Source organism: Pelmatolapia mariae, linkage group LG23, assembly GCF_036321145.2.
Source record: "Pelmatolapia mariae isolate MD_Pm_ZW linkage group LG23, Pm_UMD_F_2, whole genome shotgun sequence".
Taxonomy (NCBI): Eukaryota; Metazoa; Chordata; class Actinopteri; order Cichliformes; family Cichlidae; genus Pelmatolapia; species Pelmatolapia mariae.
This window is the reverse complement of record NC_086246.1, coordinates 38,707,227-38,719,940: the sequence shown is the minus strand read 5'-3', so window position 1 is coordinate 38,719,940 and position 12,714 is coordinate 38,707,227.

Genomic DNA, 12,714 nt, shown 5'->3' with positions numbered 1-12,714 from the left:
TCAGGTTATAAGATAAACTGGGACAAATCGGAAGGCATGCCACTATCAGCATCATGTCATTCTAGATGCATTACTCCATTCAATTTTAAGTATTTACCTTCAGGTATGAAGTATTTAGGAATATTATTAAACCCCAAACTGGAGGATATTATGCTTTCAAATATGGAACCTCTTCTCCTAAAGATAAAAACAAATCTGGATAAATGGGGTAAATTGAATCTTACACTATGGGGTAAAATTAATGTGATTAAAATGATGGTGGCCCCACAGTTCAATTATGTTTCCATGATGTTACCTGTAAGAATTTATTTACACATATTTAGTCAATTTGAGAAACTAATTAAGGATTTTTTGTGGAATAACAAGAAGCCAAGAGTGAATATAAAGAAAATGTGGGCCGCTAAAGACATTGGGGGAATGGCCCTCCCAAATGTGAAGTTGTATAATTTAGCTTTTGAAATGTCAAGACTGGCCAAGCACTGGACAGGTTCGGACTCTGAGCTGAGCTGGATGAAGATCGAACAGGAACTAGTGAGCCCTTTCACACCCTTGGATGTCCTCTCACAGGGCTCAGCAATTAATGGACAAGACTTTCATAATAACCCAGTGCTCGCGTACTCTAAAGCTGTCTGGGTAGAGGTGCACAAGATGTGTGGAGCCTCTCATTTAAGACAACCTTATACCTCGCTATGGAACAACACTGCTGTACAGATTGGGAGAAAAATGGTGTTCTGGAAGGAATGGCTTGTCAAAGGCATACACAAGATAAGTGATCTTTACTCAGGGGGAGTGTTTATGTCATTCGCTGAAATAACCCAAAAATATGGTTTGATAGGAGAAAATAATTTTTGGAAATATTTACAAATAAGGGATTGTATTACCAAAGGAAAATTTACTCAAAACACAAATATGGTGGTGGAGTTTTTAGAATTGTCCAGTACAGCACATAGAGCAGCTGTTTTCTACAAACTGTTTAACAATCAAAAAAAAGAGATATGTGAAAACTTGCGGATTATATGGCAGAGAGATTTGAGTTGTGCAATTTCTAAAGAAGATTGGTGCAGAATTTTGTCATTATCTGATAAATATATAAGAGAGGCCAGGGGTAAATTTACTCAGTACAAATTAATACACAGATGGTACTTCACTCCGTCCAAACTTTATAGAATGGGAATCAGTCCCAGTAATATATGCTGGAAATGTAATTCAGATCCAGGGACATTTATGCATGCTATTTGGGAATGTGGGAAAGTTTATCCCTTCTGGCAAAAAGTATTGGACAAAATAGGAAGGTGGATTGGTTTAATAATACCCTTGTCACCAAGACTGTGCTTATTAGGGGATCGGTCGGTGTTGCCGGGGGTTTCAAAATATGATTTTGTGGTTATAAAGGTGGGGGCGATTGCAGCGGCCCGAGTTATTCTCAGTGTATGGAAGGAACCATCTCCTCCAGAATATAATAGGTGGAAAGAAAATATGCTGAAAATGGTGTCGTATGAAAAATTCCTGGCGAGGATTAATGACGATAGGGAGGGTTTTGACAAATCATGGGGACGTGTTTTTGGCGGAGATGGTTGAAATTTATTTGGTCAGGACAATTATCTTTAGTTAAATTTTATGCTTGCTGTGTTGCATGTTTGTGTAGGCACTCAGTAACGGAATAACGTAAGAATTTGATTGTATTGTCCTTCTTTTGTGTGTGTACTGATAGTTAGTAAGTATTGAAAGTAGATCCAAAATGCAAAGTTGAATTAACCATGGGATTGGAAGCTGTCTTTTTGTTTTTGTTTTGTTTTTTTGTTTTTTTTGCTTTTGTTTCTTTTTCTGTTGTCGTTTGGTTTGCTGTTTTGTTTTTGTTTGTATAAATGTTAAAAACAAATAAAGACTAATTACAAAAAATAAAAATAAAAGTGAAGCACCACACACTAGTTTGTGTCATTATTCAGATGTACATAACCATTATTACACAGTTACACAATCATACCAAAACTGTCCTGATAGTTTCCACTTTGTCTTTTGTATCAGGACATAGTGAGACAATATTCGGGATAAATAACCATGAAAACAATTTATTTATTAAGTTTAAAGATTTACACATCACGTCATTATAATCATTGAACCTATTTGACTTCAATCGTCCATTTGATGGCGCAGTAGAGCCAATGAATCATCACAATGCTTCAAACCATGAGTCGACCAGTTGGATGGAAAGCTTCAGTTCATCACAAGGCTTGATCTCACTATCACTAAAAGGACCCTTTAAGCAGGCAGCTCAGATGCAAGTGAGTTTATTCATCAGATGATGATACAAACAGAAATGGCGAGGGTGAGCATGAAAACTAAGCAAAACCTAAACTGGGAAAACTAACAGAAACAAACCAGATGCAGGGAGCGACAACCAGAGACAACGGAGGCAGATATGCAGACGAACCAGCAACTAACAGAGGCAGAAACAAGGTATAAATACACAGAAGGATAACGAGGGAATGAGACACAGAAGGAGGGCACAGCTGGGAGTAATCAGACATGATGGGACAGGGGAAACGTAAACAGAACACACTGAGATCAGACAGGGACCTTCAAAGTAAAACAGGAAACACACACACACGCAAAGACAGACTCAGAGACTTGGACTAAACACAGAGACTACACAAGAGGGGATATACAGGCAGGGATGACACCAAACAGAGAGAGCACAAACTAAACCCTGGGAAACCAAAACACAACAATTATAATACATAACAATATCAAAAGTAAAAATACAAAACCAAAAACACTGGGTCACCGACCCAGGACCATGACAATATGCTCTGGTCATCAGTACTGGTATTTTTAATGTAAGCAAACACAGAGAACATATACCGATGGGTGAGTACTACAGATGAATCAAACTTGGGATGCAAAGAAACCATGAAATAATTAATGAAATAGTGAAGTTTAGAAATAAAATAAACAACTATTTTAATTAATCCAGTGTCCAATGGGACATGCAGCCTCCAACTACTCCCATCCTCACTGCCCTGCATTGTTACAAAGGCACTAGTGTATTTAAAAATAACCTTTTTATTAAGGTTTAACACATTTTTACACACACACACGGTCCCTTTCCAAAAGCAGGTCCGAGAGTTCATTATTTTTCTTCAGCACTGCATATTTCTCTGCTAGTGCCCTTTTCTGTTTAATCTTCCTTGGCTTGTTTTTTCCATTTTTGAAGTTCACAGCACGAAATTTGCCTTTTCTTATTAAACAACTTTAAGTTTCTCTCGACAGTAAAGAAATGTGTCAGCCTCAACTACATATTCTGTTATTCTTTATTCATAGTTTATCCTCTCTTCCCTTAGTTTCTCTTGGCCCATGAATTCGTGTTTTTTTCGGTTGTCTTTTTGCTTCAGTTCTTTCAGGGTTTGATTTTTTGTTTTTTCCATCTATTGCCTGGCTTAGTTTGTGCTTCAGGGCCTGTTTCTTGTTTCAGTTTCCTATTTTCCGCTTGAAGGGGAGTCAGGAGTTCCACGTGTTTATTTTTCTGCTCCCGTATCATTCTGTCAATCGCAAATTTGTTTTCAGATCTTTGCATTTCTTTTCCAGAACCAGAATTTTAAAAAGTGATAATTATAGGGAAGAAATTCTCTTTTTCTTCCGTTTAAGTTCATGCCCCAGCTGTCTCAGTCCTATGGTGTTCTGCAACTTTGACTAACCTGAGGAGGCTTGGATTGCTGCAGGTATCCCTGTTCATCCTTCTCACACGTCGGTACAATATAACAGCTCAGCCACACTTCTTCCTGAGCTTTGCTTCCTCACAAAACCAAATGGCAAATGCAGAAAACAACGTTTTAAGAAAGCAAATAAGTTGGTGATCTAAAAAATTGGATTGTTTGCTTGCAGGACACCAGGAGAGATGCGTCCTCTGTCACAGATGGTGTGGTCAGTGAAGATGGTCACTGCAGGTTCAAGCTCATTGCATCTCCAACCCACATCCTTTGGCACCATACTTGAGGGAAGTTAAAGACTTCTTCTGCACTTGGATCACCTTAATCCATGACAGTCATTCAGGCAATAATGCCTGGACTGGAAACAAGTCATCCTTAAAATATTACAATATACCAAGCTTCTGTGTTTGAATGCAAAACAATTCAATTCAATTTTATTTATATAGCGCCAAATCACAACAGCAGTCCCCTCAAGGCGCTTTGTATTGTACAGTAGATACAGAGAAAAACCCAAGAATCATATGACCCCCTATGAGCAAGCACTTTGGCGACAGTGGGAAGGAAAAACTCCCTTTTAACAGGAAGAAACCTCCGGCAGAACCAGGCTCAGGGAGGGGCGGCCATCTGCTGCAACCGGTTGGGGTGACAGAAGGAAAACAGGATAAAGACATGCTGTGGAAGAGAGACCGAGATTAATAACAGGTATGATTCAATGCAGAGAGGTCTATTAACACATAGTGAGTGAGAAAGGTGACTGGAAAGGAAAAACTCAATGCATCATGGGAATTCCCCCGGCAGAATCACCCACAATAATTATTTTATCTGAGCACTAAATCAGATAAAAAGTCTGAGAAATCAGACAGAAACTCTGTTTAAGGCCCAGGTGGACGATAGATGATAACAAATAAGACTGGTTTTTGAGTTTTACATCTGGGGTGGGCAAGGCTAAGCATCAGGCTTTCAAATGAATTAAAAGTCTGTCTTGGTCTTTGGTTGATGAATAGGTTGGTGTGAAAAATTGCAATTGGGAACCCACCTGCATATTGATTGCAGGGTGGCGTTAGCCCGTATAAAGCTAAGCCGGTGTTTTTCTGGATCATTCCTCCCGTGCATTCGGCGCAAAGCAGCAGTAAATGCTGGCACACTGCGACGGACTGATCAGCAAGAATAGATCATATGACAGCTACAGCGCGGCAGTTTGTTTTATTCCGGCGTTGCGGAGAGAGGTGCTCATGTTATCCCCACCAGTGAGAATATAGCGCCTCCGGTCCTGGGGGTTTGATTGCTGTATTCACCTCTCCGTGGCAAATCGCCCAACCTAAATCGGAAGAGTGAAACGCCTTCCCAGCCGCTGTTGTGAGGACTCCTCGGTGGAGCCTGCTGTCTTGTCTTGTCTATCTTGTCTTATCTTGTCGTGAGACCTTTATTAAGTAGGCCTACCTTTTCCTGGTTCGCCTGGTTTTATTCTATTTTATTCTGGACTGTTGCTTGTACCCAGAGGCGGAGCCAGACATTGTATACACCCAGGGCTTAGCCCTAAAGGGTAATACGCGAGGGGGGGGGGTAGGAAATGACAAAAAAAACTGCTGTGAAGTTGAAGATTTATTAGGATGTGTTGTAAGCTTTAAAAAAAACTTAATATGAGAAAAAAATATCACATATGCAGCTTAAAAATAGTTTTTTACTTAAACAGCAAGGCAGAACGAAATTAGGGCTGTTTCAAGATACGGGGACTAAACCCCATTTCAACCACACCCAGAACTGATCCGGAATGAAAACAGTAGATTAACAGTTCAAAATCAGGACTACTTTAGGACTTAACCAACAAAGAACCAAAATCAAAACTAGATGACAGTAGCACTGAAAATCATCACAGATCTGCACTACACTGACAACACCTCTTTATTGTGGTAACATTAGATTGTATCTTCGAGGCTTGAGTTTTGCAAACCTATCAATGACATTTTCAGGGTCAACATTATCCAGGTACTCCTTTTCAATAGATAATATGGCCAAATCATTCAGCCTCTCTTGTCCCATGGTTCTCCTTAGCCACATGTGGAGACGACGCAAGGCACTAAAAGAGCGCTCACAGCTGCAGCTACTGACAGGAATGGTTAGTGCAATTCTAAAGATGACCTTCAGAGTTGGGAACATGTCCTCGTCAAGCAAGTGGAAGGCAGTTGTGATGTCGCAAATGTCCTCTTTTTCCATTTTTCTTTTCATGAAGTTTTTTGCCACAACAAGTTCTTCAGGCTTTATCGTCGCATGGTAGTGTGCCGCAATGGGTTTTAAGGCATCTTCGGAAAGGAATGCTGGGGAGGATGGATTGCATGCCTTAATGCCCTCCATTATTTTCTGTCCTGCCCCAGAAAATCTGTCTGCTAGCTCCTGCAACATTCGGTCCAAACAAGGAAAGAATATCTCGTACCTAAACTCTGCTGAGCTTGTGAGATTTGGTGTTGCACCACAGCTGGACTCAAGTACAAATCCTTCGAGTCTTTTCTGTTTGTGTCGTGCCCCCTGAGGAATCTGGATGTTGTAGCTTCCACAAATGTCCATGGCCTTCTCAAATATTTCCTCAGCAGCAGCCTCTGTGCGCAGTTTACATAGTGTATCAACTACCGACATCTTGTACTCCACAGCTTTGCCCATGTCTAGCCTTTCTCCCTGCAGGTAGCGGTGCAGGCCTTCAGTGATGCCAAGCAGCTGTGAGAACATGATTAACATGTACACAGTCTTGGGTTTTGACAGCTTGGACAAGATCCCTTTAGCAATAGGAGTGTTTGTGGCTTCGAGAGTTGCTAAAACTGCAGAAATGTTGTTGAGAAGGGCTTTGATGGAATTTACTTGACCAGGCCCATCTTGTGTTAGAGAGCTGAACAAGCTCAGATGCAAACAGTCCAAGGTCCTTTTGCAGTTCCTCAAACTTTGTGTGGTTTACCAGGGAGGTGTTAAAAAATGTGTAGACATTTTCCAAAAGTCCAAAGAAGTCAGAAGCAGCTGGAATAGCCTTGCATGTATGGCAAAGGACAAGGTTGCGCTCATGTGCATAGCAGTGCACATATACTGCTTCAGGGTGTCTCTGTCTAAAACGGGCCTGCACACCACCCACAGGACCACTCATGACAGATGCCCCATCATAAGATTGAGCAACACAAAGTAAGTCACTGAGCGTGTGATACTGCAACAGCTCCTCAATAGTGTCTGTAATGCACTGTGCATCAAACCTTTCTAGTTTCCGTAGACCAAGAAAATATTCTTTGACATGGCCTTTACATGACACAAAACGTACACACACTGCAAGCTGCTCCGTGTGCCCATCTCTAGCCTCATCAGCCATAACAGAGTACATCTTAGCTTCCTTCATCTCTTTAACTATATTTCCAGTTATTTCATGTGAAATACTGGTTATCATCTCATTTTGTGAAAAATGAGACAGATAGGTAGTATGTGAGACAGGACTGTAATTTTTCAAAAATGGATCAAATGTTTTCAGCAGCTTCATGCACTCAAGGAAGTTGATTTATGGGGCCTTGATTATGACTGGTGGATTCCTGCTCATCGTGGCCACGGAATGGTATTCCTTGTTTTCCAAGGAAACTTGTTACAGCTAAGATCCTGTGGAGATACTGTCGTCTCTCTGAAATCTCTGCTGCGCTTGCTGATCTAAGTTGCTCAACAACGTCACCTTGGTTTTTTGTGGTCTTAAAGCTGTGCCAGCAGATCATAGAAGACGAATGGCTGGAACTCTTTTCGTGCTCCCTAAAGGCATTTAAAGCCCTCTTCCAATTGCAGAACCCTGAATGACTGAGGCCATCATTTGTTAAAGTATTCTGCTTCCCAAAAATGCGACATGAAAAACAGAAAGCCAAGTTCCTCACAACAGAATACTCCAGCCATGTAAACTGTTCAAACCAACTCTTATTGAACGCCCTCTGCTGCCCTCCAAACTGGCTCAGCGGATATTGTGGGAGGACATTTTGTCTTGGACCACTTTCTAGAGTTCCTAAATCATCTCCTGCTGCTCCTTCCAGTAAACCTCCTTCAGCTGTCCTTAGCGATTCACCTGCTGCTTCCTGCTGTGATGCTGTTGTGTTTTGGTTTTCTCTTGCTTTCCTGATTTCCCCTGGCCTCTCTGAATGATCAGAAAGAGAATCATTACTAATTAATGATCCCTCTGTATTTGTCTTTGTGAGTTACAAGTTTGTGCCATATTATTTTTAATTCTACCAAAGTACTCTATTTAGATTCAGAAATGTTTATATAACTAATTAGCCTTGTTGTGCAAATAAGTCTGCATAACTTAATAAATATAGAATTTGAAAAATAACAAACCTAAAAAGATACACTAGGTACGAGATACGTGTTCTGATGTTTTGGCAAACAACCATTTGACTAACATGTCTGTTTCACCTGGTTCTTGTTCCATTTCTCTTCTGTCCTCATTCTCCTCTCCATCTCCCTCTCTCACCCTCTCTCTCCCTCTTTGTGCTGACAATCAAACCAAACACCAACATCATCAAATATACAGTTGAAACCAGATATTTACATGCTCTTCAGATAAAAAAAACAAACACTTATTTAAGGTAAAACCTCAAATTAGACTAAATGTTTAATTTATATTTGTTAAATTTAAGAGTAAAGAGAGAAATTTTCTGTATTTCTTAATTGCAAATGACACCCAAAATGTATTCAAACTTGAGCCACACTTATGGAGCTCCACAATTCTTTTCCTGGTGTTTTGGTTGACATCTCTTGATTTTTCCCATGTCAAAGAAACAGGCTCTGTGTTTTTACTCACATGGACTCTACTAACCTATCAGAAGCTTCTTCAGGTCAGAATGGAATCGTCTGCAGTTTTCTTATTAATTAACAATAAACTTAGTGTATATGTACTCCTACATTTGATGAAAGTGATAATAAATAGACAGATCTCTTTCTCTCTTTATTCTGACATTTAACTAATTCAAAAGATATTTCAAGTTTACTCTAAATTGATGTTGTACAGTAAAAATGTTTTATGTTTTCTCCCTAAAGTGTATGTAAATATCTGGTTACAAATGTGAATATACTGCTTTGTATTGAAATCCCTCTTGTTTTGCATAGAAATATACTGAACAACATACAAAGCATAATATATAAAATAACATTTACCTGAGTTTTTTTTCTTTGAAAGAACCCTCTAATGTCCATTCTTATATTTTAGTACATAACTGAAACCGATTTAGTTGGGGAGGCTAAGAACGGAAAATATGAAATAAACACACATGTAAGCTAAGACTCTCTAAAGAAACAGCATTGTTGTTGGTCGGCTTTTCATTTCGCCATTTGTTGATTCACTTGAAGAGCGAGTAACGTAATATTGGTCAAGTGATCAGTTTGATATCAATCTTTCGTGATATACCGTCATATTTACATTATCTGTACAGTACGAATGATTTGCTTTGGTACCTGGTCAAACATAAGCTCTCCTCTGTCTGCCTCGCTCCGTTTCTCCAACAGCGCACTCGCAGGCAGCAGCTGCCCCGCCCCCTCGCTCAGTCGCTTAGTGCCTGAGCTCGGATCATACCAATATTAGGGGGGATTCACGCACAGTCGTAAATTCCCACAGTGTACACTATGTGCTTCAAATATTGTGTGTAGTTTTTGTTTCATACAGTTGTCAGCCAGGCATCTAACTATGAAAAAATTACACTCCAAAAGACCCCGGGCTTCTGAAAGAACAACCCGGGCTTAAGCCCAGTAAGCCACCCCCCCTGCTCCGCCCCTGCTTGTACCCACGCTTCTGTGATCGGGCTGAAGTGATTCTCTGCCCGAGTGTTTTGCCGGGAATTTTAAATTGCCTCCGTTGCTGGTCTCAGCCTGTGGGGAGCCAGACCAGCTTGCGATTGAGGCTTGGACAACTACTACCAGCACGAGTGGTAGTTTGACCTGTGGGGCATAAGCCTTCCTGTGTGTGTGTGTGTGTGTGTGTGTGTGTGTGTGTGTGTGTGCGCGCGCACGCACGCAATTTCTTTTATTAAAGTTATTGAAGTGTGTTTTAGTTTTTTTATGATCTGTAGCGAGCCAGACGCTCAGTGTCCTTTTATTCTTTTAACGTATTTTTCTGTGTTTTATTTCAGTGAACGGAGGACGTGCCAGTGGCCCTGGGACCTCAGGCGGTGGGTCGTTTTCACACTTTCTTTTGTACAGCACCGGGTGGGCTGCAGTGATTTTTCTTTTTGTGATTTTTCTTTTGGGTCCACGACTGCTGGTAAGTCCAAGTTCCATCCTTGTTTTTTTTTTGTTCTTTTTTTCCCCCTGTCCCGTTTGGATCTTTAGCCATCAGAATTGCTGTCTTAAGGCCAAGAGAGATGCCAAGCAGATTTACTTTACCAAGTGGATCATCATGGCCTTGCCATATTGGTCCATTTGATTGACCTTTATTATAATTATGTATTGATTTTATTTTCGGTTGTTACATTCGGGACTGACATGACTGGGGGATAGGACAGGGAGAAAGAATGAAAGAAAGAGGGAGAGAAAGAAAAATAGAGGGGAGAAGAGATGGTGAGAAAGGGGAGAAGAAAGAAAGAAAAAACAAACAAAACACCTGGATCACCTGTATGGAGGGAAAAAAACAGAAGAGAAAACAAACAAACAAAAAAGAGCAACATAATAAATACAACACCATCACAATAAACTAGCTAGCAGTAGATAACAGTAGATACTAAATATTAAATGTTATTGTGCAACACGCAAGATAGACAGCGCACAGTGTGCTTTGAGGTAGCAGCCAAGAAAGGTGTAGTTTGTGTCTGTGAACACCCGTGTGTACACCTGTGTGGATAAGCATGCTTGTATTCCAAAGGTTTCTCCATGTAACGGTCTGCTAGGCAGTGTGGGGAGCCATAGCCCCGTCCCCCAGGGCATGAAGCAGGTATGGAGGAGATCTAGGCCCCAGACATCCAGAGGCCCCAGAGTACGAGGACCCAAGGAGGACCACCAAAGTGGGGCAACCATGCCACCCTCCTGGGAAGAGCTGAGTAGGGCCCCAAATGAGAGGTCACCCAGCAGCCACGGAGCAGAGGCCAGAGGGGGTTGCAGTGGCGTGCCTGCGGGCTCTGCCGGCAGCCAGCTGCGCCAGAGAGGACCGAGCTTCAGGCCCAGAGGCCTGAGGGCAACCCACCCCCCGGAAGGGGCCCAGCTGGGCCACAGGTGCCAGGCCCCGCCAATCGGCCACCAGGAGTGAGCCCGTACATACATGAGCACCCAGCCCCAGTCGACAAGAACCACCAGTACACAAATGTCTGAGGGCATCAGCCACTGGCAGGGAGTGTGGTGAGGGGAGATAGGCCGTAATTTGGAGGGCCTGAGATGTTCCCAGAGAGGTCGAGTCTAAGACCCAACCTGACATATAGACACAGACGAACAGGCGCACGCAGACTCAAACGTGCATTCCCACCCCCATATACACAACCAAATACTCGGCACTTACCCAACGTGTAGACAGACACAAATAGACACTGCACACACAATCACACTCCCCAAACATACTCTATATCCCAGGTACCCCCGCCCCCAGAGGGGCAAGCCGCACCTAGACCCAGGAGGTGTAACCCTTCTCTCTGGGGTGGAGGCAAGCAGACCGCCTCCTTATCTGCAGTAGCAGGGAGGCCCCGCATCCCAGACCCCAATCTGACGGCCATCACCTCCTCCCAGCCCCCCAGCCCTGACAGCTAACAGAACCGGGGTGAGTGAAGACCCCAAACCTCCCTCCGCCCGCTCATATGTAGTGTTGCTGTGTGCTGTTCTAAAGTGCATTTAAAACACAGGAGGGCATGGTGCTTCCTGCCAGAGAGCAGCACGGCTCCTCCCGAAAACCCTCAGTGTCTATATGCATTAAAATTGAGGGTAGGGCACCAGCGCCAGAGGTGGGTTGTGTAATATTTAAAGAAATTAGGTCACTGCTGAACTGTATATAACCATCATCCTTATCATTACATTAATTATCATTTCATCAAAGCATTTATTGAAGCTGTTGGCATTATGTTATAATTAGTATTACAGGGGTTATCATAATCAAATATTAACATGTTTATTACAGGTGCAGTTATAACTACTTTAAAATGATTGAGTTAATATATATATATATCATAACTCATAGCCTGAGTATATTGTTACAGTAAAATAGTAGCTGAGCAAAGGCCTGAATGTATTCAGCTTCTTGTGGTATTTGAGTTTGCTTAGTTACAGGTGACGAAAGGATGTCCAGTCCATGGGGACCTCAAAGGCCTGAGATCTTTACCATATTTGGATGGATGGGGAACTTCTGTGTCTGGAGTTATCTCTTAAAATACATGGATGTTCTCTACATGCAAATTATGTGCTTGTAAACGCATGAGGGGGCGTTACAATACCCTGATGTTATAAAAGCAATCTAGAGTGTATTTTGGGTAGAGATGTACAACTGATGTTTTGCCGTTTACACCTCTCCACGCTGCGTGCATTCATTAAAATCAATTGTTTGACCGACCTCTTCTGGACCATCATTGTTTTACTCTCGTCCTCAATTTCGAACCCGTAACATTTGGTGCATTGGCCGAGGGTTGAGAGAGGGAGAAAGTTGGAGATTGAGACCGAGAGGGTCCGAGGTGCTCAAACAGGCAGACACGAGTCAGTGGTCGAAGTGAGTGGACATAAGCCGGCTTATTCAAAGGTAAGGCACTACCTGTTGAATTATTTCCAAACTGTGCCAGATTGACTATTACAAAATTAAAAGTCTACTCACTGAAATTACTGGTAAAGGTCTGTTTTGATTTTGGTGAAAATCTCATGAGAATGGAAGTTGAAGTAATGATAATGAAGTATAAAATAAGTAAAGAGTAAAGAGAATAAGAGAAAATAGGATTAAGTGAAGTTAAAATGGTTGTGAAGAAGTAATAAAGGTATGAGAAAAGTGAATTAAGATAAGTTTAAGGAATTACACTGGTAAAGGAATTAAAGATGGCAGGGAATTGGTGAA